The sequence below is a fragment of the Dromiciops gliroides genome, chromosome 1 (genome assembly GCF_019393635.1).
Source record: "Dromiciops gliroides isolate mDroGli1 chromosome 1, mDroGli1.pri, whole genome shotgun sequence".
Taxonomy (NCBI): Eukaryota; Metazoa; Chordata; class Mammalia; order Microbiotheria; family Microbiotheriidae; genus Dromiciops; species Dromiciops gliroides.
In genome coordinates, this window is record NC_057861.1 from 584,141,462 (window position 1) to 584,169,257 (window position 27,796).

At 38.2% G+C, this 27,796-nt stretch overlaps 1 protein-coding gene across 3 annotated transcripts in view; it reads right to left on the minus strand.

Annotated features, from left to right (window-relative positions):
• The window catches only part of CPPED1 (calcineurin like phosphoesterase domain containing 1), a 131,745-nt gene that overhangs the window by 96,756 nt on the left and 7,193 nt on the right, over positions 1-27,796 (minus strand). Inside the window, exon 2 of one of the 3 annotated variants that reach the window (XM_043978903.1) lies at positions 11,838-11,890. The exons of 1 other annotated variant lie outside the window; for it this stretch is intronic. The gene's annotated coding sequence lies outside the window, so the exon portion shown is untranslated. Of the gene's footprint in view, positions 1-11,837; positions 11,938-27,796 lie in introns of all 3 variants that reach the window. One more of the 3 variants, XM_043978902.1, reaches the window with a different exon arrangement.

A 27,796-nucleotide genomic window follows, 5' to 3' on the forward strand; every position in this document is an offset into this window, starting at 1 on the left:
ACTATTGGTCCAAGGGGCAGCTAGGTGGCGCAGTGGATAAAGCACAGGCCCTGGATTCGGGAGGACCTGAGTTCAAATCCAGCCTCAGATACTTGACACTTACTAGCTGTGTGATCCTGGGCAAGTCACTTAACCCCCATTGCCCCCCCCAAAAAACCCCCCCAAAAACCTATTGGTCTACCTGAAAACTATGATCAAAATGAGAGCTTGGACATCATCGTCCAAGAGATTGTCAGAGAAAATTGCCCCGATATTCTAAAAGCAGAAGGTAAAATAGAAACTGAAAGAATCCATCGATCACCTCCTGAAAGACATCCTAAAAGGAAAACTTCCAGGAATACCATTGCCAAATTCCAGAGCTCCGAGGTTAAGGAGAAACATATTGCAAGTAGCCAGAAAGAAACAATTAAAATACTGTGTAGCCACAGTAAGGATAGCACAGGATCTAGCAGCTTCTACATTAAAGGATCAAAGGGCACGGAATATGATAATGCAGAGGGCAAAAGAATTGGGATTACAAACAAAAATCACCTACCCGGCAAAACTGGGTATAATCTTTTAGGGGGAAAATGGGACTTCAATGAAAAAGAGGATTTTCAGGTATTCGTGATGAAAAGACCTGAACTAAATAGAAAATTTGACTTTCAAATGCAAGACTCTAGAAAAGCATAAAAAGGTAAAGCTGACTGAGAAATTAGTTCAATAGAACCTGAGGAAGAGCCCCAAAGGGAAAAAAAAGTTCATTTCACAAGGGTCCAGCCATTCTCTGATCTTCAGAGCCCTGAGGTGGAGTTGGTTCCATTCAGGACTATGGATATAGCCCTTGGCCTGCAGCTCCAGTTTCCACTGGAGTAAGAAGAGATCCTTATTGTGAAGGTGGAAGAAGACTTCCCTTGGGAAGAGGAGCCTCCTTTGCAAAAGAATGATCCTAGTCCTGAGACCTTCCATCAGCTCTTCAGGCTATTTTGCTATCAGGAGGTGGCAGGACCCCGGCAGGCTCTCAGTTGACTCTGGGAGCTCTGTTGTCAGTGGCTTAGGCCAGAGATGTGTACAAAGAAGCAGATCCAAGTACTGTTGGTGCTAGAGCAGTTTCTGACATTATTGCCAGGGGAGATCCAGGCTTGGGTATGGGAACATCGTCCAGAAAGTGGTGAGGAGGCAGTGGTCCTGGTTGAGCATTTGCAGAGAGACCAGGAAACAGAGGCAACAGGTGAGGAAGAGATTTTAATTTGGAGGGGTTGGGGTAGTGAGGATTCAATTCATAAGAGATGGGATCCATTCCGTTTTTTATCCCTTACGGTTCTTCCACTCTTTAGGTAGGCTCTTTAATTGGCACTGTCATTTTACTGAGGGCTGGCTGTGATCAGTTTACTCCTGGTTTACCATTAGAGTTACACCCAACCCAAACCACATACAGAGCTGGGGAAAGTAGAAAAATTCTTTCCTATTCTGTGTTCATGCCCTCTTGTTTTCTTTTTTTCTTTCTTTTTTGGCAGGGCAATGAGGGTTGGGTGCCTTGCCCAAGGTCACACAGCTGGTGGGTGTCAGGTGTCTGAGGCTGGATTTGGGCTCGGGTCCTCCTGAATACAGGGCCAGTGCTTTGTCCACTGTGGCGCCTAGCTGCCCTCTTGTTTTATTTTCAAGCAATAAATTCCATGAAGTAAAGAATTAGGCCCCCTCCCCCTTTTAAAAATCTTGCCATGGTGCCTGTTATGGTGCCTCCAGTCCCAATGGGGGTCATCTCCAGTTGGCCTGATCTATCTCTTGCCACTGGACCTGGATGGCTCCAGAGGAGAGAGTGAGGCTGGCAACTTTGGCTGCCTCATTTAAATCCAATTCACTGCAAATCAAGACATCACGTCCTGATGTCATGGTCCTCTTCCAGAACGAAGGACAAACAACAACAATTGTACCCTATATTGTTGACTGACTTTAGCTTCCCTTTCCCCTCAGAACTGGTCATCATTTTCCCCTTGGTAATGTTGTGCACTGATGTTTCTTGATTAAAAAAACAGATGGATTCCTGAAAACTTGACTATAAAGTCAGTTTAAATTAATTAAGCAAATCTTACTATCATTGATTTAATTATTCAGTTGGAAATGTACTTTCTTTAGGGAAAAACTCTACTTTCTGTCTTTCTTTTCTGATACTCTAGGATTGTCCTTTCCAATCACTAACCAAAACTTCTTAATGGTTATTGTATTATAGAACAGGGAAGGTAGAACCAGGCATCCCATTGGTGAATAAAAACAATAGGCAGTAGTAACCCAGAAGTGGTAAGGGGATTAGCTGATAAACTCTGAGAAAATGACTTCCAACCTGTGGGGTGCCCTAGGATATCTCATAATGTGGGGTGTTTTTCAGGATATTTAAGCTCTCAGAATCAAATTAATATTAATTTAAAAAATAAATATATGCTAGAAGACAGTATTGTTACCAGATCATCAAAGTTAATGGTACATCTGTCCTTTTTTGTTAAGTTGATAAATTTCAAAACTAGAAAGTGGCATGTACTATCAATTTAACTTAAAACAGTTTTGTGTAACTGTGTTGGGGGAACATGCTTTGTGGTGGTATGGTTTGGGTGTTGGACAATATCTTGGGACAAAACAAAATTATCAATAAAATATCACTTAAAATATTAGCAATGATGTCTGGAGACGGTGTTTCTTATGTGAAGAGCAGTCAAGGGACCAGTGTCAAAGGACTGAAGAATATGTATGGGAATGTGAAGTCTAAGAAGATTGGAAAGGTGAGGATAAGGGCTAGGTTATGAAAGATTTTGAATTCCAAACAGAGATTTTATATTAGATTTTGGAGGCAACTGGGACTCAATGAAGTTTACTGAGTAGAGTGATATGGTAGGACCTTCACTTTTAGCTATGATGGCTGAGTGGAGAAATGGACTGGAGAGAGGAGAGACCCCTGGCAGGGAGATCAACCAGCAGGCTATTGTAATAGTCCAAGCATGAGGACATAAGGGCAGGCCTGCACCAGGTTGGCAGCAGTATCAGAGGAAAGGGGGTGTATTTGAGAAATGTCACAAGGGTAAAATTGACAGGCCTCAACAACAGATTGGATGCAGAGGTGAGGGTTGAAGATGATAACTCAGTTGTGAGCCTGGGAACTGGAAGGGTGGTGGTGCCCTTGAGAATAAGAGGGAAATCTGGAAAGAGAGAGAGTTCGGAGGAGAAAAGATAATGATTTCAGTTTTTGACATGTTGAATTTTGAGATGTCTACTGAACATCCAATTTAAAATGTCTGATAGGCATTTGGAGATGTGAAAATGGAAGTCAGCAGAGAGGTTAGGGCTGGAGAAGTAGATCTGAGAATCATTTGCACAAAGATGATAACTGATCACCAAGTGAAACAGTACAGAGGGAAAAGAGAAGAGGACCCAAGACAGAGCCAATGGGTGTGGGATACCCATGGTTAACAGGCGTGATCCACATTAAGACCCAACAAAGGAGTCTTGGAAAAGAACAATCAGACAGGTAGGAAGAGAACCAGGAGAGGGTAGTGTCCCAAAGAACCTAGAGAAGAGAATATCATCAAGAAGAGGGTGACTGAAAGTATAAAGGGCTGCAGCAAAGTCAAGAAGGATGAGGTCTGAGAAAAGATCATTGGAATTGGCAATTAAAAGTTCACTGGTAACTTTGGAAAGAACAGTTTCAGTTGAATGATGATGAGGAAAACCTGACTGTAGAGAGTTAAGAAGAGAGTAAGAGAAGAGTTAATGGAGACAGTTTGCAGATGGCCTTTTCAAGGAGTTAACCACAAAGAACAGGAAAGATATAGAATGATAGTATGGATGGATGATCAAGTGAGGTTTAGCTGTTTTTCTTTTTTTTCTTTAAATAGACATAGGTATGTTTGAGGCAGTAGGGAAGCACTCAGCAGACAGGGAGAGACTGAAGAGAAGTACCTACTGTGTGCCCAGGCACTGTGTTAAACACAAATTATCTTGCCTTTACTGATTTGTGTACATGTCTTACTCAGCACAAAACAAGCTCCCTGTAGGTAAGGATTCTTTTCTTTTTCTTCCTGTATGCCCATAAGCTAGCTCAGTGCTTTGAATTTAATGTCTAATACATTGAACTGAACAGATGACCTGAAAACCATGAGACTAGTAGCACCTTCTGCTTGCTCCTTTTCCACCGCTCTATCACAAGGACTTATTTCAGAATCAGAAGTATGCTGCACAGGACTGCTAACCATTTTGTAGTTTTCTTTTGCTTATGAATTAAAAAAAAAAAAAGTAAGTGCTTACTATGTCTTAACCTTTGTGCCCAGTACTGGGCATGCAAACAAGTGAGGTAGTCTCTGTGTACAAAGTATTCACACACTATGCCCAGGGGTCCCTAGGGTAGATTGACAGAGCAGTTCCAAGTACTCTGACCCAGCTTGTAGGCCTAGACGACCTTAGGATACTGTAGCACACATAGCAAGGACGGATGGTCCTCTTTCTTACCTGAAGGATTATAGTTTTGACTCCCAGCTCATAAGCAGTAAAAGTGAGTACCCACATCCATTCTTCAAGGCAGTGGGCCTGGAGGAGCCTGGCCTCATTCCCATCACTGGGAAGTAGAGAGTGGGCCTGAACGTCTAAATGGAGTGGGGATCCTGAGTTTTCTCATGCATTGGTAGGAATAGGCATAGGTTAGTGTCTAGCTAAGAAGAAAAAGTGGGGAAGAAGGCAACACTGACTAGAAGATTGAGAGTAAACAGTCCCTGGTGATGGTTGTCCCTGACCAACTGTCCTAGATAAGATCTCAGTTGCCCTGTTCAAACAATTAATCAGTTATTGCCATGGTTAAAGGATAAGTCCCTACCTAGGTTGGGACCTCAGCTAGGTTTGTCTTCAAACAGCAGACAGTCTGTTTTTGGGAATGAGAGAAAATGCTGATATGTGGCTCTTCTCAAAAATAAGGAAAACAGGAACAAGAGGGTGGGGGAACAGGGTTGATAACTAGCTAGAACCAGTTGGAACTGGTCCAAGCCAGCAAGGTGGGCAAGTCTGAGCTTTTGGTGAACTCAGTTGTTACTGTGTAGGCTTAATCATATTAATGTTCATGAATATTATCTTCTCTGCCTCTGGGATTTGACAGCCATTTTCTGAACATGTAATATATGGAAATGTATGTAACAGGGAGACCGTGAACCTCCCATTTCCCCATCCAACCAGGGAAGGGAGAGGAGGGACCTTAAGGGATATAAGCTTGTCTGTGGCTTTGTTCAGGCGCACTTCTCTGAGCATAAGCAGGGTGTCTGTTCTCGTGAGAATGTAATAAAAAAAACCCTTCATCCATGCTCCAGTACATGTCTGATTATTTGTAAGTATTTGTTACTTCCAATAGGGAACATACTCTTTAGATTTTCTAGTAACATTTATGTTCTATTGGTCTAGCCTTTGAGAACTCAAGGTTTCTTGCAATGAGTCATTAAAATTCAACTTTCTGAAGGGCAAGTACTTAGTATACTGACATGATATATGAACAGGTTTTATAAAAAATTAGCTTTTATAAGAAAATGAAATAAAAATAGTTGGTTTTATTAGTTGAGAAATTTTCTTACTAAAATCACAAGTCAGTGGATCATCTGTACTCTGGAAGGAAACCCTGATAATCTTAAAGTTAATTTCTTTATTTTTCTTCTTCATTTCTGAACTTCCAGAAAAGTAGTTCACACCTGCTACTTCTATTTGTTCACTACCTATTCATTATCCAACTCCCTGCAATTTTATTTGTCTTTACCCTTCTATTGAAACAACTCTTTCCAAGGTCAACAATAATCTCTAATTGGCAAATTGGAAAGCCTTTTCTCAAATGTCTTCTTTCTTGAGGCTCGGTAGCATCTGACAATGTAGACCATGCCCTCGATATTTTCTTGTTTTTTGACTTCCTTGATTCTGTTGTGTTTGGATTTGCCTCTCAATGGAACAAGAGCTGCATCATTTGATAATTTATAAGTTACAGAAGGTTTACAACTTTGAACCCAAGCTGAGGAGCTAAAGGGAAGTTCACTGATATGGAGTCCCCTTGAAGGTAGGAACTGTTTCATTTTTTATTTCATCCACAGTATTTGGCCACGGTTCCTTGCATATAGTGGGTGCTTAAAAAATGTCTGCTGAATTGAACTGAAAAAGCAAATTAGGTTAAGACTATGGATGAAGGACTTTAAATGACAGCTAAAATATTCCCCTAGACTGCAGCAAAAGATCTGAACCTGTGGTCTGTGAACTTTAAAAAAAACCAACAACATTTTTGTTAAGTCTATATTCTTCATCAGACCTGCTAAAGGGGACAAAAAAAGATAAGAACCCCTTTTCTGGAGGCAACAGGGAACCACCAAGGTTTTTGAGCAGGGAAATGATATGGTCAAACTGTGCTTTTAGAAGACTATTTGGTAGCTCTGTAAAGAATGGATTAAAGAGCAGAAAGTGATGAAGCAGGGACATCAATTAGAAAGTTCTTGTAATAGTCCAGGTAAGAAGTGATGAGGGTCTGAAATAAGGCCAAGTGGGAAGAAAGGCAAAGAAATAGGGGTAGAACTTATAAGACATGGTAACTGATTGAATATGAGTAATAAGGTAGAAGAGAAAGTCAAGGATTACTACAAGGTTAGTAACCTGAGTGACTAAGAGCATCCTCCACAGAAAAAGGGATATTTGGAAGAGAGGTAAGTTTAGGGGGACAAGTATTCTACTTTGGGCATACTGAATTTGAGATTGACCTTATCATTTCCCTGCTCAAAAACCTTGGTGGTTCCCTGTTGCCTCCAGAAAAGGGGTGCTATTATCCATAAGAGCATTTGCTTTATATTGGCATTAAGAGGTTTTCTGGAATAAATACTCAGGGCCAAGACTGATAAATTTGATAAATTACACATAATATTAACATGTGTGTACATTAACACACTATGTCTATGTACGTGTATGTATGATATGAAAACACATATACACATGAAACTCTGAGCCCTGATCAAGTAACTTCTGGTAGAAGCTTGACCGAGGTATGCTACATCCTAAACCAGAGACATTTCTTACCTGCTTGGGAATGCAAGCATTTAAACTTCAGAATGGTAATAGCTAAAAATATGATCTTGATTTATTGTTTTGATTGTCTAGACTTGAAAAAGTGTTAATACTAAATATTAAACAAGAATCTGTGTATTCACACCGCCCCCCCCCCCCACTTTCCCTTGTTAAACATTTACCAGCACATCCGCATATTGCTTTCTAAGGTTTAAGGGAATGAAGTAATCACCAGACAACCTTTAACAACAATTGGCATTTCCATATTGCTTTGAGGTTTGCAAAGAGCTTTATATCCATTATCTCACTTGAACCTCAGTACACACATGGTTCTAAATGCCTTTGTGCATGTCCATATGGCACTTGGATAGGTCCTGCAGCAATCCTTCCCTTTAACACTTCACCTTGGGTTCAGTTTAGTCAAAGATTAAGAATGATTCCTTTTGGGGCAGCAGTGGATAAAGCACCAGCCCTAGATTCAGGAGAACCTGAGTTCAAATCTGACCTCAGATACTTGACACCAGCTGTGTGACCTTGGGCAAGTCACTTAACCCTCACTGCCCCACCAAAAAAAAAAAAAAAAGATTCCTTTCAATAGTTTGTCAAATGACTTGGCCTTTTATCCCATAGAGATTCTAAATTCTCAATTGTCTGACCCCAAAGGATTGCGCATTCATAAAGTGATTAAAATACATTTAACTAAAACAGAACTGAAATAAGCAAAGTATGGGATTAGCAATACAAAAGGGCAGGGCTGTTCCTGGGTAGAATTTGAAACTTCAACTTTTTTTTTGTTCATTACTACAGTGAAAATGAAATGAACACTATTAGCTTTAAAACTCCTAAGTAGGGGCAGCTAGGTGGCGCAGTGGATAGAGCACCAGCCCTGGAGTCAGGAGTACCTGACTTCAAATCCAGCCTCAGACACTTAACACTTACTAGCTGTGTGACCCTGGGCAAGTCACTTAACCCCAATTGCCTCACTGAAAAAAACAAAAAAAAAACCCCAAAACCCCCTCCTAAGTGGCATTATGTTTTCACTTCTTGTAAAGTCCAAAATCCCAACTTGCCTGAGTCACTTTTCTTTACACCTGGTGTTTTCCAGTTGTACCCACAGATGACATTAGTGGGGGATTTCCTCATGAACATTTGGTTCTCAGAATTGAAGGATAAAGGGTAATTTCTGATCTCAGATTTCTGCATTACACCTTCTATTGGCTGGCCTCTAACCACTGTCACTTGAATTCCTTCATAGGTCCTTCAAGAACAGCAATTAGACAAGAGATCTGCTGCATACCTCCCAGCTGGCCACCAGAGGGCACGTGGTAAGGCACTGGTCTCCACGTATCATCTCATGCATCCTCCTCTGAACCATCCTCTGGTCTCTTTTTCATGAAGCATTTTCTCTTTTAAAAAATCTTTCCCTAATAAATAATATGATATTAGAATGACTTTAAGTAACTTCTTTGAAATTAAATGGCTTGGGTCAAGTTACCTCCCTTTTTTTCTCTGGCATCTGTATATGACAAGGAAAAATATTCTTTCCCTCAGTGAAAGATTCTAGATGAATCAGTATATGTAATTAGGATCACTTGCATTACACTGGCACTAAGAGACAGAAGTAGGGCTAGAATAAATACTCAGCAGGGCAATAACCTACCAGAAGGGGCTTTGATATCAAACTGTATCAGCTTCCTTCTTCTGCACAGGTGTGAGCATAAGCAGGAATAAGTAGGACCCAGTCATTCCAAGTCATTCTTTTACATATGTTTCTCTGACCCACAAATGCCCATGAGTCCCCATAAGTAAAGCAAAACACTGTGCTGTTCTTTTAAGAATCATGGAACTTTAAAAACTCACTGACAAAAACTACTTGGAAAACAATATGGCAGAAACTAGGTATAGACCAACATCTCACACCATATGCTAAAATAAGATCAAAATCGTTACATGATTTACACATAAAGGGTCACCATAAGCAAATTCAGAGAGCATGGAATAGTTTATCTGTCAGAATTATAGACAGATGAAGAATTTAGGACCAAAGAAGATATAGAGAGTAAAATAAAATGGGAAACAGATAATTTTGACTATATAAAATTAAAAGCATTTGTACAAACAAAACTAATGGAACCAAAATTATAAGGAAAGCAAAAACTGGGAAGGAACTTTTGCCACAAGTATCTCTGATAAAGGCCTCATTTCTCAAAATATAGAGAACTGAGTCAAATTTATAAAAATACAAGTCATTTCCCAATTGATAAATGGTCAAAGGATATTGTAAAAAAAATTTAACTATATCTACTAATCTAATCTGAAAATTTTATAACTATTTATATTAAAAATTATAATTTTAGAAAAATTATAATTGGGTCATAAGTCTCTTCGCGGTCGCTATTCAATTGTAAAACTATTTTAGCTAACTAGCTTGTTGGGCCTAATCTAGTTTGTGGGCCCTAATCTGGGGGCTTTTGACTGGCTGGCTATCTGACTGCTATTATGGGCCAAATTTCTCCACACTGCTCTGCTCCCAAATTGATAAGCAAATGATTAAGAAGCCTCTTAATTAAATAATCAAAGCAGGGTTTATTTATAAAAATAAATGTAAGAGATAAGAAATGCAAAGTTATGAGACCTGACTGCTTTTAATATAATAAGAGCCTTTGCTGCCTCTTGCCTGAGGGTACGCTTTTTGGACCTGTTCACTTCCAGTCCTCTCCAACCTTCACTCTTTAACTCCTCTCTACCTTCTAACTGAAAAGCCCCTTACTCCGTTTTCTTGCAAACCCCCTTTCTGTACTGTCACGACGAACCCCCAAGTGCTTGTCTCTCACCAACCTCTCAGAGTCTCTAGCCTTTCAGTCTAACTGCCGCACTGAACACTGCGTCTCTCTTAGTCCTCCAGTGTCTTCCCATCTAACTCACTAAAAAAAACCCTTTTCTCCATAGCATTCTTTCTCTGTCTGTCCGCTCCATCAGTCTGCCTCCCTAAGCATCTCTAGAGTCCCTTTTTATTAACTTTCTTTCTCAGGTGAAAGGCCCCCCCAGGGCCGGCCAAGCCCCTGTTGTGCACAGCAGCTGGGGCTGGGCGAAGCAAACCCCAGCGTTGAGGGTTTTCCTGGGCCTTTCTGCTAAGCGCACAAGGCTGCACTATGCCATGTGGCTTGGGTGGGGTGGGGTGGGGTGGTTCATCCTGAGCAGCTTAGCCCAGCTCAGAGGCCCCCCCCCCCTCCGCCCAGGGGGAGGAGCAGTGGCAGCTCTGGTCAGGGAGCCTGAGGCCAATTTCAACACCCACAATATGAACAGGCAATTTTCAGATAAAGAAATCAAAGCTACCTATAGTCATATGAAAAAATGCTCTAAATCACTATTGATCAGAGAAATGGCTAAACAAGCTATGGTATATGATGGTGATGGTATAATAATGTGCTATAAGAAATGACAAGCAGGATGATTTCAGGAAGGCCTGGAAAGCCTTATATAAACTGATACATAGTGAAGAGAGCAGAAGCAAGAGAACATTACAGCAATACTGTTTGGTGAAAAACTGTGAAAGACTTAACTATTCTCAACAATACAATGATCCAAGACAATCCCAAAGGACTATTGATGAAACAAAGAAAGAACCTCCAAAGAAAGAACTGATATTGATGGAACACAAAGTGAAGCATGCTATTTTTTTACTTTCTTTAATTTTTTTTCTTTTATTCAAGTTTTCTTGTACAAAATGACTAATATGGTAATGTTTTACATAATTGTACATATATCTATATCTGACTGCTTACAGCCTCAGGGAGTGGGGAGAGGAGGAAAGGAAGGAGGTATAAAAATTGGAACCCCAAACTATAAATAAAAATGTTTATTACTTAAAAAAAAAGAAATGGAAGGAAAAAGTTGCATGCATATATATATATATATATGTATATATATATACACACACGCATATATATACACATACATAAATATGTATATATACAAATATATACACATACAGACAGACGCATGTGTATATGTAGACTGATACTACTGACAGTAACTATAAATATATAATACATAGATACGTATATATGCAGTTTTCTCTTTCCTACTTCCCTTTCACATATATATGTATGTCTGTGTATATGTGTGTATACATATATATGTGTGTATGTATATGAAATCCAGTAGCCAGAGTATAGAATCATGGTGGAGAGAGTTTGGGTGAAGATCAACAGAGATGATAATTGTCATCACAGCATATTATAAAATACAAAGAAGAAATAAATGAGGAGTTTGGGTAATTGATCACAAACCTGGCATAAAGCCATATATAAAAGTGATGGTGAATTCCCACTATCTAGACATATGTTGAAAGTTTCTCTTTTTCCAAACTAGAGCAGTTAAGTTTCTTACTTTACCTCAGTGATAATTTAATCCTTCAAAAGGAAGAACCAACAAAGAGAACTTTTATATTGAATCTGATTTTCGCCAAAAAGAAGGAATTGGCTGCTAGAATGGAATTGATAGGAATCAGGGAGAGACAACTCCATCTTAGAATTTGTAAGAAAGAAGAAGAAAGATATTCATAGTTTCTAAAGCTCCTTTAAGCTACTAATCTTTGAATATATGACCCTAATGACCATTGGGGCAGGTGGATGAGACAAAGGTACCAGATGATAGACAGAAGGTAGATATAACCAACTCATTTTGCTTCTGTTCTTTCTGCCAAGCATAATCTTTGGTCTACAAATGACAGAACAAAAATAGTTAAAAACAAGTCAAAAACTCAACATAAAAAGATAGATAAGTAAAAGGCTACCTACCTGACCCTTAGGAGTTCAAGTTATTAGGACCAGATGAAGTATACCTAAGGGTACTGAAAAAAAACTTGTAGACATTACTGTTGAGCTAGTCATAGGTTTTCTGAAAGATGATGGAAAAGGAGAGAGTTAGTACAGGACAGGAAAAAATCTAATATCCCCATTACCAAAAAAAATGAAGAAAATGTAACTTGCAAATTATAGATTAGAAATGCTATGCCTCCTTGAAAATTTTTGAAAACATTATTAAAGTCAGTAAGTGAATATATAGAAAAGCAGCAGTCATGAAAAGCTAGCATAGCTCAATTAAAAAACAAAAAAAGGCCATGCCATGCTAACATCTATTTATTTTTTGATAGGGTCTGACAGATTAGCAAATAAGTAAAATGCTACATACAGGTATATATCATATCTATAGCTATATATATATATATATTTCAGCAAAATATGCTATAAAGTCTATTATCCTATTCTCATGGACAAGATATAAAGATGTTAAGTGGATCTAGAACTGACTGAATGACTGAACCCAAAAGGTAGTCATTTATGGTTTAATGTCAGCTTGGAAGGAGATTTGCAATGAAGTACCTCAGGGATCTATGTCTGGTTCTGTCCCATTTGACATTTTTATCCAGTGACTTAGACAAGAACATAGATGGCATGCCTGTCAAATTAGTAGATGACAAAAACCTAGTAGCATTAGCTACTTCCATCTAACACAATGGATGACAATGTCAAGATCAAAAAAAAAAAATCTTGACAGGCTAGAACACTGGGATGAATTAAAAAAGATGAACTTTAATAGGAATACATGAAAAACCTTATATTCAAGTTCAAAAAAAGGAGTTTTATAATCACAAAATGGAATAGATAAGGGAAGACAGTAGTTCATATGAATAAGATCTGAGGGTGTTTGTGGACTAAAAATTCAATGAATCAATAATGCAGTATGTTAACTAAAAAAGTTAATAATGTGATCCCAAGCTGCCTCAAGAAAGGCAGATTGTTCTAAAAGAGGGAAGTGATAGTTCTGCTGTATTCCATCCTAGTCAGGCTACATATAAAGTACAGCTAGATCACAATTAATGTGAGTTAGAATAATGGGAAATTTGATTGATGAATTATAAAATAGTTCAATGGATATGAGCTAGTTAATAGTTTTAACAGGTCACTAAATCATCAGTCTACACTTGTGTATGGTTGCATGTGGATGTGATGTGCTGTTGCATATCACATTACCAACAACTGTGTTAATATTTTTTAAAAGAATCCTTAACAAAATGAACAAAAGGAAGAATACTTCAGATAGAAACATTGCTCATGCAAAATAAAATAAAATAAAAGGCTTATAATTATACTAGAACAGAAATTAGATGTAATAGATCAGCATTTTGATGTGTAATACAAATGTAGTTACTGTAAAATAAGTCTGAAATAAGACAAGATGTCAGAATATCTGAATTTATGGTATAGAGCACTATGAAATACACAGGTAAAATGAAGAGAAAGGCAAAGTTGTTTCATAAAAGAAATATGGTAGTATGCTCTGTCTCTATTTCTGAGAATGATTTGTGTAGCATAACCTTAATTGTTCCTTATATGTTTGACAACATTTACTTGTAAATTGATTTGGCCTGTGCAGGATTTTTTTTCCTTTGGCAGTTTATGGTTTCTCAATTTCTTTTTCTGTGCCTGGGTCCTTCAATATCTCTAGTTCTTATTTTGTTACTTTGGGTATTTTATATTGTCCAGATACTTATCAATCTCCCTTGAAGTCTCAGTTTTGTTGTTGTATAATTATGTATGATAGGTTGTATAATTATGTATGATAGGTTCTGACTTCTGAAGCAAAAATAACCCTGTTTAAAAACCCTTGATCATGAACCCTAAGTCCAAATCATAAAATGGGAAAGTGGATGTTCAGAGTCCATTAATATTGTGTAATAAGGGGCAGCTAGGCGGCGCAGTGGATAGAGCACCCGCCCTGGAGTCAGGAGGACCTGAGTTCAAAGCCAGCCTCAGACACTTAACACTTACTAGCTGTGTGACCTTGGGCAGGTCACTTGACCCCAATTGCCTCACCAAAAAAAAAAAAATATTGTGTAATAGATCTAGGAACCCAGAAGGGCAACCAACAAGGTTTTGGCAACTCTTAACAACACACACACACACACACACACACACACACACACACACACACACACACCCCTGTCCTTCTGTTACAGTTCTTCATTGACTGCCCCTGATTCAAAGGGCATGATGCCATATTAGTGGTGTTGGACTAAGCCTAAGATGGCTCACTTTATCTCACATAGAGGATTCCAGTGGGCCAAGGATTCCTGCCTGCCTTCTCCTGAAAGAAATCTTAAGTTTCCATAGCCTTCTCTTTATAAATACAAGGTATAGAGTCAGAGGATTCATGTTCAAATACCACCTTTGTTTCCTGTGTAACCTTTGACTGGTCAAGTAGCTACATCAGGTCTCAGTTTTTTCATGTGTAAAACAAATAGTTTAAGATGTTAAGTTCCTTCCTAGCTCAAAGTGCTATGATCTGATGATCACTTTCGACTGGAAATCCCAGCACGTCTAACGTTTCTGGCCTGAACTATTAACAATAGTTCAGGTAAAGGTTGTTCTTTTTATATAACATATAACTTCTGTCTAACACAAAGAATACTTAATATAGCTTTTGTCATGATGTCTACCATTATGATGACTCTATTATGCACTTCAGAATTGTTATAAAAATTCAGCCCACTTGTCCACCCAAAACATGGTCTTCTAGATGAACTAGTTTTCACTCCACATTCCCTCCCTGCATTCACTCTGTGTACCACAGTTCTTGTAGTCATGAACTACATGGGGAAGCTGGAGACTCCTGATCTTTTGGCATACCAAATGAGCATCTAAAGTAGCATAAGGATTGCTGACCATATTTCATTCTGCCTTCTTGACATCTTCACCTAAATGCTTTATAGGCAGCTCAAACTTAACATGCCCAAAACACCATCATTTTGCCTTCTACACTGCCCCCCCCAAAAAAAAAACCCCTCTTCTCTAATTCTTTCAAGGGCATTATCAATCAGTTGCCAAGTATTATTGATTTTATATGTGACTTCTCTCAAATCTACTAACTTTTCTTTATTCACGTGGCCACTATCACTATGGTGGTGGATCACTTCTTACTTTGACTATTGTAATAACCTCCAAACTGATTTCCCTGTTTCCAGTTTCTCCTCTTTCCAATCCACCCTCCACCCAACTGGAAATTATTATTCCTAAAACACCAGTTTGACTGTCACTCCCCTGCTCAAGAAAATTCAGTGGCTCCCTGTTTCTAGGATAAAATACAAACTCCTCTCTTTGGTGTTTAATACCCTTCACAACCTGGCTACAAATTATCTTTCTAGACTAGTTCATATTACTCCCTCCTCCCCCAGCATTCTACATTCCAGCCAAACTTGCCTACTTGCCATTTTAGTATAGAACATTCATTCCATCTCCTGTCTGTGCTTTTGAACAGATTGTCCCCCAGGGATGGAATTCTCTTCCTATTCACCTCTATCTCTTAGAATCCCTAGTTCCTTTCCAGGCTCAGCTCAGGTACCACCTCCAACAAAAAGTTTTGCTTGATTCCCACCCTCGTCCCCTACCCTTCTAAGCTCCTTACCAGTGGCAAATGCTCTTACCTCACTAAATACCTTTGTATTTACTTATCTAGGCAATACTATCCAAAAGAAAGTAATTTTTTTTTTGACACAGAGATCTACTTGATTTTTGTCTTGTACTATCAGAGCCTAGCATAGGGCCCTTTACATAGTATGTACTTAATAAATGCTTGTAGAAGTGAGTTGAACTGAGTTCATAGGAAACTCTGGAACACAAGCCACCAGGTATGGATAACCAGCATTTCCTGGAAATTGTCACAAATGTTGGTAGGCCCCCTCCTATTACTCAAGGGGTAAATCTGCCATGGGACCTGGTTCTAGCCACGTCAATGAATATTCACTCTGTGCTGAACTGATCTTTGATATAACCGGCTAATCTTGACCTATACCCTCCAAGTCCCTACTTCCTATGAGTAATGGTAAATTCAGGAAAGAAGGTTAACAGGATATTTTCAATTCATATAATATCATTATTGCCTCCAGTACCTTTTAGACTGACATGTCTAGGGGTCCAAAGAAAGGACATGGGTGTCAGCACACTGAGTGTACATCCTGGAATATTGGTAGAGGCTTTCCACTGAAGGAAGCTACTCCATCAAGCTAGGTAGGGTCTCCTGGTGTGGAGAGGTATTGTAAGGGAAAGAATGATGTGCCAAATGAAAAGAGGTAGTGGGGGCTGGACTAGCAAGAGGTGATGGGATCCTATGTTGGGACCATAAGACGCCATGGGGAAGGGAAAGCAAACCTATAAAATAAATGGTCAAAAACCTCCAAAAAGCAGTTTGTGTTTCAAAAAAGGCTCAATTTCCTAATGTGTCTTGTGGTGTAGCTTCTTAATTCTTCCTTTACCTTGGGTTTTCTGATTAGTACTTGTCTTTACCCCTTTGCTTATTATGTATCCCACTAGTGAATCTGTTAACTGACCTTGACCTAGCCTAGCATGTTTTCTGTCTTCACATCTTTAACCTACCTCTCCATACTTCAGGAAAAATTTATCCTTTTCACATCTTCTAACCCAAGTCATTTCCCTATTTATTGGTTCATACTATATGTGACATAGGGGAAGCCTGACAGAAATTATATCTCAGATATAAACAGATTATATATAATTTCTGAAATAGATCATGCTAAAAATAAGGCTTCAACTTTTTTCTAAGTTTTGGCTTGATGTCATACTAATTTCTAAACTTACTTCAGATTCTTTGTCTTTCATATTGTGTTATTTAAAAATCTAAATTCAGGTTCTAATCTGTTGCCCCCCCTCCCAGTTTTGGGGGGAAACTGGCTAAAATCACTGATAAATTCACCAAGAGTTTAGGCTTTTAAGGGTTTATTAAATGATATAAGATAGTAAAGAGAGAGAAAGATTGAGAACAGATTCCTTATAGCTAGCCTTCCTAACTGCTTACGTGAAGTCCTGCCACCAAGCTGATGTCTCGAACCAAAAGAGGAAAAAGCCCTCCGCCAGCATCTGCTTACTACTTCGTGTCCTCTCCTCCCAGAAATGGGAGGCTCTTCAAGTTGACTGGCTGAGAGCCGTCTCTTGCAGATGCAGCAGTCTACTGCCTCTGAGAACACTCCTTCTCAGGGCTGGCCAAATTCAAATTCCAGATCTAATCACCTCTAAGTGGGCACCCAGTAGTTCCTCATTCACACCCAATTCAAACACTACTAAGTCAATCAAGTCAGATTCCTGGGCATCTTCCATTATCTTAACACAATATCTATAAGTGATTTTGTTTATATCCTGTTTAAAAGACATAAAACCAAACCAACTATTTTGACTTTTAATATCTAAATATATATTATATACTCTCCCTGAATTTTTCTGTGCATGTGTATTTTCCTGTCATTTTTATTACATATTTAGACATGTTTGTTAATTGCTAATAAAGCAGCCCTTTTTTAACACACAATAAATTAAATATCTCATTGATAGTTCTAGTTATTATCAGCAAATCAATGTCACATCGTAATAAAAGTGCCACTAAAAGCAAATGAATCAAGTTTTTAACCACTCCTCTGGGACTATGTGACCAAATACTGCCTAACTTTATGTTCTTATGTATTAAAACTGTAGTGACTGACGACCTCAGTTGATTCACTGTTGAAACCAAAGCTAAATCTCATTTGTAACAAATGGAGATTCCATTCCCCAATTGATTAATAGTCAAAGGATATGAAAGTTTTCAGACAAAGAACTCAAAGCTATCTACAATCATATAAAAAAATGCTCTAAATCACTATTGATCAGAGAAATGCAAATTAAAACAACTCTGTGGTACCACTTCACACCTATCAGAATGGCTAATATGACAAAAAAAGAAAATTTTGGATGTTGGAGGGGATGTAGGAGAACTGGGACACTAATTGACTGTTGGTAGGGTTGTGAACTGAGCATTCTGGAGGTCAATTTGGAACCATGCCCAAAAGTCTATAAAATTGTGCATACTCTTTGATCCAGTAATACCACTGCTGGGTTTATATCCCAAAGATATCCCAAAAAAGGGGAAAGGACCTATTTATTATAAAAACATTAATAGCAGCTCTTTTTGTGGTGGTTAAAAATTGGAAATCAAATTGAAGAATGGCTAAACAGGCTGTGGTATATGATTTTGATGGAATGTTATTATGCTATAAGAAATGACAAGCAGGATGATTTCAAAAAGGCCTGGAAAGATTTAAATGAACTGATGTATAGTGAACAGAACCAGGACAAGAATGTTGTACACAGTAAAGAGCAATGTTGTTCAATGAAGTATTGTGAATGACTTAGCTATTCTCAGTAATACAATGATCCAAGACGATCTTAAAGGACTAATGATGAAACATACCACCTCCAGAGAAAGAACTGATATTGATGGAACACATACTGAAGCATGCTATTTTTCACTTTCTTTTATTTTTTCACCATTTTTATTTGACCCTTCTTATATAAATGGAAATGTTTTACATAATTGCACATGTATAACCTATATATGATTGCTTACTGACTTAGGAAGGGTTGAGGGAGGTATAGGATTTGGAACTCAAAACTTTAAATAAAAATGGTTTTATTTTTATGGAAATTCTATCCTATTTCTTAAAATAATTTCTTTAATCCTATAACTTTCCTTTAAGGAGTAAAGTTAAAATAATGACATTACTGCTTTAGGTGTCTAGTCCTAGTCTATAAAACCTCAGAACTCACACTGCAAGGAATTGATAAGAATTTAATTTACTGGCTGTTGTTAATTCTTCAGTCTCAAGGTGACACTGATAATAGTTCTGGAAGTGCCACATATATCCATTAGAAATCAGATGTTACTATGTAATTAACTAAGAATTGTCTACTGAGGATGGTTAACTCATTTTATATTTCTTTTTCTTTTTTAAAAAAATGCAGGGGCAGCTAGATGGTGCAGTGGATAAAGCACTGGCCCTGGATTCAGGAGGACCTGAGTTCAAATCCAGCCTCAGACATCTGACACTAGCTGTGTGACCCCAGGCAAGTCACTTCACCCTCATTGCTCTGCCCCCCGCCCCAAACGCTTTGGCTAGACACCAACTTCTTTTATATCATACATTGTTGTTTCAGTTGCTTGAAAATGGGAATGATGAGTACTTTAATAGAGGATTGGAAAAGTTTTTAGCTTGATAACAAATGCCAATAAAATGAAATTTCTGCAATTTGTCACAGTTGTACTCTGCGGTGAAACACAACTAAAATGTGTTCAGCAGTACTCCTGATCTTATCTTGGGATTAATCCCATTTTTGTGGTAGAAATAATGTCATAACATCATTCACTACTTCTGAGTTCTTTCAGGTACGACAATCCAAATCCCCTTACAAAATAGTTCTTTGCCTCAAATTAAATACAATAGTTACATATAGGTACCTTAGAATTTAATTTATGTGACTGCTATGCCAAGAAAAATATTCTCTAAATCATATGCCCCAAGGACCAGGGAGAATGTATGCACTTTTCCATACAAATGTAGCCATACATTTTTTCATGGATCACATGCAGTTCTGATATCCAGTACTGGAGTCCTCCCAAAATCCAGAAGTACCAATTCTTCAAGTAAGTAGTGAAGCAAATGGGCAAACCACACTTCTGCCCACCATGCAGCTTTCAACATTACTGGTTCATATGAAGAAAGAAAAACCCAATCAGCTATTTATTCCCAGTACCTCTCAAAGTCTCTAAAGGCAAGTATCACCTTTTCAAAAATGTTCACCTTTCCCTGAATGTGCCAACTATGCCTTTTTCTTTTCCACTTTTCTATTTGCTTAGAAAATCTATGATTTACCCAAATATCAACTTTACCCACAAATGAATTAATCAATCAAAACTTCTTAAACCCCTACTATGTACTAGACACTGTGCTAAGCACTAGGGATACAAAAAGTGGTAAAAAGACAGTCCCCGATCACAAGGAGTTTGTAATCTAATGGAAGGAGGGCAACATCCAAATGTATACAGACAAAGCAAGCTATACATAGGATGAATAGGGAGTAATCAAAAGAGAGAAGGCATTGGAATTAAGAGGAGTTGGGGAAGGTTTCTTGTAAAAGGTGAGATTTCAGGTGGGACTTAAAAGAAAGAAGTTATTAGTTGAAAGGAGCATGAAAAATTGTCATCTACTCAGATGAATTTGCTTTCATAGATGACAATACAATCAGAAGGACTGAGAACTGGCTAGATGGTTGGACTCAGAGAATTCGCTAATGGTTCATTGTTAATGGGGAAAGAAAGTCTCCAGTAGAGGGCCACAGGATCTGTGCTTGCCCCTACACTGACATATTTTTATCAATGACTTAGATGAAGGCATAGATGATATGTACATCAATTTGCAGATGACACAAAACAGGCAGAGATAGCAAAATGGTAGCTGACGGATTTAGGATCCAAAAGGATTTTCACAGGCTAGATCACTGGTCTCGGTCTAATAAGATGAAATTCAACAGAGATACATGTAAAATCTTGCACAAAAAAAATCAACTTATACCTCACCAGTATGACAGGAGAGGCATAAATAGACAGTAGCTTACTCTATTCAGTTCTTGGCACCACAGTTGAAAAAGGCATTGATGAACTTGAATGTGTCCAATGCAACCAGAATGGTGAAGGCCCCTGAGTCCATGACATGTGAGGATCTGCTGAAGGAACCAGGCATATTTCTCCTAAAGAAGAAAAGACTGGGGTGGGAGTGGTGGATGAGGGTATTGACAGCTGTCTTCAAGTACCTGAAGAACTGTCATGTGGAAGAGGAAATAGGTTTGTTCTGCTTGGCCCCAGAGAGCAGAATCAGGAGCAATGGGTAGAATTTGTAGATACAAATTTAGACTTGATGTCAGGAAGAACTTCCTAATAACTAGAATGGATAATCAATTGCTGGGGATGTTATTGTAGAGATTCCTTTCTCATACAGATAGAATTAGATTGGGATGCGGGGTGGGGGCAGGGTGGGGGGGGGGGAAGGGTATGAGGCATTCAGGGAATGTTTGGCGTGTGGGCTGCCAAGTCCTTTTCAGGGCTGCTTATCTACCTTTGGTATCCACCTTCACCCAACTGTTATCTGTGGCTCCAAGAAGCTGTAGCATGTGCGGTGGCCACACCCTTAGCAGACAGGCTAAGACCAGGTTGAGGGTAACCAATAGCCATCCCATTGGTAAGTTAAGGGAGTGTCTACCCCAAGCATATCAAGATTTCCCCTGGTGGAATAGATGGGTAAAAACAATTTGTTGCAATGGTTATGAAGACAGCTGAAGCAGGTGCTATGGAGCCAGTTCTTAGAGCTGGGTCAGACATCAAAGATGCCAAGGCCATTCACTGCATTCTGGGCTATCACCAGTCATTCTGACTTTTGCCTTGCCACTGGACTTCAATGACTCTGGAAGACAATGAGGCTGACTTTATATAACTCTGTCTCACAAATTCAATTCACACATGAGTCAAGATATCACCCTGTGATGTCATTGGTCCTCTTCATAAATGAAGAACTAACAACAACAGAATTAGCCACTGATCTCCTTTCTAAATCTTAAATTCTATGACTCAGACATGCCAAAAGGACATTCAGTTTGAAATATGTAATAGTTGGTGATATGATAGTAGAGTTCAAGAGGCTAGGACTGGATATATCTTTGGAAGTCATCTGCATAGTGATGATAACTGAACTCACGGGGGTCAGCAACTAAGAAATTAGAGAAGCCACAGGTACTTTCCACCCCTAATCAAGAATGTGATCAAGGACATCATTCTACCTTTCAGAAACACAATAAAAACTTCATCCTTTAACCTTTTTAAGTTGCTCAGGCATATTCCTGATCATATTCCCTATACCTGTACTAGCTACTTCACAGAGCTATGGTAATAAAAGTTCTTTGTAAACTTTAAGCCTGTATAAAAATGAACAGTTAGCCTACATTTTGATAGATTTCAGATAGTAAAAAGATAAAACATTTTTTTAAAACATAATTCTCACATATTTGATTTAGTAGTGATTCAGCAAATATACTTGTTATTGTTAAAACATGTATTCATTCCCTTCAGATTTTTAAAAAATCATGGTATCATATTTTTAATACTATTAATAATCTCATTTATATTTTTAAGAAGCATTTTTAAATCTATTGCTTCTATGGCCACAGAATTTTCTAGATTTAAGAGATGGAATATGCTGATAGTGGAAGGGACGTCAAAATTCATTTAAGTCAATACCTTTGTTTTGTAGATGAGGAAATAGAAATACAGTGATGAAGGCAAATCCTTGAAAAGATGAAGTGAGTCATTTTAATGGAACCTGTATTTATTCAGTATTGCATGGGAGGATTTCTCCAGAGAGAATCAAAGAAATCTTCAGGGACACTAAACATGCTCTGTGCACCTGAAGAAACTGGAAAGGTTTAAAGATATGTGAAGATTATCTTTTTTTTTTTTAAAGTACTATAGAGTCTTTTTCTTCAAGGAAAAAAAAAATGCCCTGATAGCAATAAGAATGATAAAGCATGCTGGAAAAAGAGAGTTGATAGCTTAGGATAAGAAAGCAATTGGATATATGTAAAAATCTTTTTCTTTAATGCTTAGAAATATTTCTCTCTTTCATATTTTTAATCTTTAAAGAACATTTCTTTTCTTCATGCATGATTTATTAAAAGCCTGTTTAAAAGGAAATTATTTGTTATGAAAGTTTTTTAATTGGGAAATGTGTTAAGGAAAGCTAATTATCAATTTCCCTAATTAAGGTGAATATATGAACAGAGTTTGGAAGTGTACACCTCGTAGGTGAGATTTAGACAATTTATTTTTTATATAACATCCTTCAAACTGAGATTAGTAGAATATCTTAATAAGAAGAGGGCATGATTGTATGCAGATTTTGCTTTTAATATTGTCAGAAGAAATGGTTGAGGAAATTGTTAAAATTGCTCATATAAATCAAATGGGGAAAGGTAATAAAATTAAGATAAAGAATCTGTTTGCTTGCCAATCTTCACTTGAGGAGGCCATTTTACAACATATAGCTATGTTGGCCAAACCCTATATGTATTTCTTCACCATTCAAACAGGATTGCTTGGGGTCCAAATTTAGATACCATTCCCACTCCTTTGTTGCTTGAATTATGGGAAATACAACTTGCTTCCCTGACAATCATTTTCGTCTTTTTCCTAAGAGGAAACTTCTGGTCACCCAGTTTTTTTGGGGGGGTGGGGTGGGGCAATGAGGGTAAAGTGACTTGCCCAAGGTCACACAGCTAGTGTTAAGTGTCTGAGGCCGGATTTGAACTCAGGTACTCCTGAATCCAGGGCCAGTGCTTTATCCACTGCGCCACCTAGCTGCCCCCGGTCACCCAGTTTTGCAACATTGGGGTAATTCTCAATTCCTCATTCTGCCTCATCTCATATGTTCATTCTGTTGCTAAGTCTTGCTAATTCTACCTTGACCTACATCTCTTATATGCATCCTTTCTTCTCTACTCAGTCTTACCTCTCTAGTTCAGGCCCTCCTTACCTCCTGCCAGGACTACTTACTACATTAGCCTCCCAATCAGTCTCTTACCTCCAGTTTCTTCTCCAATCCGTCTGCCACACAGCAACCAGTGATTTTTTTTTTAAACTACAGGTCTGATTATGCCGCTGCCCTGCTTTAAAAGCTTCTGTTTTTAGGATAAAATACAACCTCATGTTTGGCATTTTGAGATGTTTTACAATCTGGTTACTTTCTAGATTTATTAAAAGCTCAAATGGTGTATTTGCTGACCCCCATCCATACACAACATGCCATCTCCTTTCTCTTTGCCTTTGCATAAGCAATTTTTACTTCCTGGGATGCACTTCAAGGCTCAGCTCAAGTACCATTTCCTATAGGCCTTTCAGGACCACCAGCTACTGATAACTGATCACTGTCATATACTTTTAATAATACTTTGTACCTATTTTGTCCAATTATATATTTACATTGTCTCACTCTTTAGAATATAAGCTCCTTAAAGACAGGGATTGTTTGGTTTTTTGATAAACCCCAGGGTTTAGCACAGCATATGGAAGGTGTTTAATAAATGTTTTTATTGCTGTCTTCTTGACTTGTCCCTAAATCTAGTCCCTAAACTGTCCTAGCTATTTTCCTACCAAACTTAATCCTGAACCCAGTGCTAGTGCAACATCCCCAAGAACAGTAGAAAAAACTAACTAAATGAAGAAGGCTGGTTGTAAGAGAATTCTGGAGTGAAAAAATAAAAAATGGAAGTAGATTTGTGATTGAGTTTGAAAATGATTCCCAGTGGGGACAGCTAGGTAGCATAGTAGATAAAGCATCAGCCTTGGATTCAGGAGGACCTGAGTTCAAATCCGGCCTCAGACACTTGACACCTACTAGCTGTGTGACCTATGGCAAGTCACTTAACCCTTACTGCCCCACCAAAAAAAAAAGAGAGAAAAAAGAAAATGATTCCCACTAAATGTCTGCCCAGTACAGGTACTGTTAGAGGGGGAAGTCAGAAACAAAACACTTTTGAGGAGGAATAGGGTAAAAGAAGACAGAAAACAGAGTAAATATCATGGGAAAAGAACAGGATGGAGGGAAACTGTTAAGATGATGTGTGACTATAGTGACAAAACGTATGGTACCTACTTTGCTGGGCTACTGTGAAGAAAATTCTTTGTCAAATTTAAGGTATTACAAAGTTATGATGAACAGGATGCTATCAGAAAAACCTAGAAAGACCTACATGAACTGAAGCAGAGTGAAATGTACTGTATACAAAATAACAGCAATAATGTAAGATGATCTTCTGGGAAGCATGTGGTTATTTTCAGCAAGGCAATGATCTTATATAACTCTGAAGGACTTAGGAAAATCGCAGTCCATCTATAGAGAAAGAGCTGATGGTATCTGAAAAGAGACTGAAACACATTTTTTTTCGACAATTTTTTTTTGACAATTCCTTAATCTGAAGTTTTGTTTTTATCTGTTTTCTCTCACAACCTAGCTAATGTGGAGATATTTTTCCATGACTTCTCATGTATAACTTATATTGAATTGCTTGAGTTTTGCGGGGTGGGGAGTGGGAAGGGAGGGAGGAAGAAAAGTTGGAACACAAAGTTTTAAAAAATTGATGTCAAAATTTGTTTTTACATGTAATTTGGAAAATGAAAGTCTAAACAAAAAAGAGAGAACATAACTTTCTCCTTTGTTACTAAAGCATACTACTGTTTACAATGCATGCTGAGTGGGACTGCTGTGTTACAGAGTAATCTAAGTAATGAAACACTCCAACTTTTAAGAAGTCCTACAGAAAGGAGAAAAGTGAGAGAATTGATTTGTAGTATTTTAAGAGTGAGAAAAAGTGGTCCTGGCTTTGTTCCTAGGGAGCCTTCCATACCTGAACGATATTAGCACCACCCCTGGAAGTAGGAGCTCGGGGTTCTAGTCCAGGCTTTTACTCTGTCAGACAAACACTGATAGTATATAAAACCACTCATTTCCAGGTGTTTTCCTGCTATTATCAATATCTTCCTGATTGTTCACAATCCTCTAATTCCTTCCGCTGAAAAACATTAACAACTGGAGTGGCCTTGGTGGCAGTGGCTTTGATTATAGCAGCTTAAGGAATTTTAGCATGAAAAAAATGAGTGGAAGCTGAGTGACTGAGGGGAGTTGGTAGCAGTTAGAAATTAAATATAAGCGACAAGCTTCTTGAGGGAAAGGACTATTATTCTTTCTATCTCATACAATAAATACCGAACTTCATACCTTTGTGATGTTTAAAATCTAAATGTGTTGTCTAAAAAATCTAATGTGTGGTTGCCTTAAATTAGAAGCTTTAGCACCAGTCTTTGGGCATTAAGCATTTATTAATGTATACCAGGTGTAATGATTGCAATGACACCACCTGCTGGAGACTTACTGCAGGACGCTCCACCATGAGGAGAAGGCCGTCTGAGGGCAAGACATGTGGCTCTTTGGCGTCAGGAAGTGACGTTTGCTTGTGGGAGGAAGAGGGGGAGGCTGGCGCTATCACTCTTTTTCGTGAGGACTCTGGGTGGAGAGTGGAGCTAGAAATGCGCTCTCCCTTTAATAGATAGATGAATCTAGGCCTTTCTCTCTATCTTTACCAAATTCTTATTCTCCTTAATAAATGCTTAAAAGTCTAAACTCTTGCTAAAGCTTATAATTTATTGGAGATCACTCATTAGACATTTTAGACAGACTAGAATTTTAGCCCCTTACACAGATATTCACTCATTAGATATTTTAGACAGACTAGAATTTTAGCCCCTTACACAGGTATTCACGTGGAGTTCAGAAAGTTAAGGAAAGGTCTATCTAGCCTAGAGTTCCAGCCTGGTCTGGTCTGGTCCTTCCTCAAGTCCTCTGACACGAGCTTGCTTTAATCATGAACTCTTCTCAAACTGAGTGTGGAAGCTTTTTATAGGACTGGAGAAGAGGTAGTCCTTACAGACTGCTTCAAGCTGATTGGTAGACATCATCCAAATCCATTGGTTCACTGGACTTGAAGATGGTCTCGAATTGAGTTCCAAGTCTTTAGCTTCTGAGAACAATACCTCTTTAAGGGCCAGCCAGGTGTGGTTACAGTCTAGTTAACTTGGAGAAGGCTAATCAGCAGTCAATCACTCTCACTTAATTCAATCAGTTTAGATTAATCTCCAGGTGAGCCTTTGAGTATCTGCCAAAATCCCATTATTTTCTCATACCTTCTATGTAGAAGATATTGAATAAATAATTATTAATCAAATTATAGAAGGGAATCTTAGGAGTTGAACCAGGCCTGTGAGGCCGTCTAGTCTTACCCTACCCAAATCATGATTTACAGCAACAGTTTTCCAAACAAGTACTTTCCCCTTAGAGGTAGCCCATTTCATTATCTGGATAAGTGTAGGATTTTTCCTTAATGTTGAATCAAAATCCACTTTCCTATAACCTTTGACTATTGCTGCTATTCTTGCTCTCTAGGGCCGAGCAAAACAATCCTTTTTCCACAAAGCAATTCTTTACAGAAGATTATTGTGTCCCACTTACATTTCTAGGCTACACATCCCTAGTTCCTTCAACTAATTCTTATATGGCATGGTTTTCAAAGCTTTGCAATCATGGTTACTCTCCTCTGGCCAGAGTCCAGCTTTCAATATCCTTTGAAAAAGGGGAATCCAGAAATGGACAGTAAAACTACAGATGTGGCTTGACCATGGCAAAATACATAGGACTATCATTTCACTTTCTCTAATCATTATACCTATATTGAAGCAGCCTAACAATTCAATTCAATACAATTTAATGTGAACAATTCAATGTTCAATTTAACATTAAACATCAATTATGCACAAAACACTTTGCTAGGTTCTGGGGAAACAAAGATAGCTATGATACAGCCTACTTTTCTACTTATTTTTTTTTTAGGTTTCAATTCTTATTAATCATTTTTGTTCTATTTTTCTCAGCTTGAAGATCATTTTCTTGAGGTTAGTTCTCTCTGTTATCATCTTTATAGCTATACCAAGCAAAGAATATATCCTCTCTTTGGTATTCTTGTTACTAAGAGCATAGCTTAAAAAAAAAAAAAGTCCTTTTTGTTGAGTTAGGTATTTATAGAAGCAGTGTGAGGTAGTGGGTAGTGTTGAACTTTGATTCAGGAAGATCTGAATTTAAAGCCAGTCTCTAACACTAGCTGTGTGGTCATGGGAAAGCCACTTATAGACTCTCCAAGCCTCAGTTTCCACATCTGTAAAATGATGACAGGAATACTTACCTCAAAATATTTTCCCACTACTGGTTCAAGTTTATTCAAAA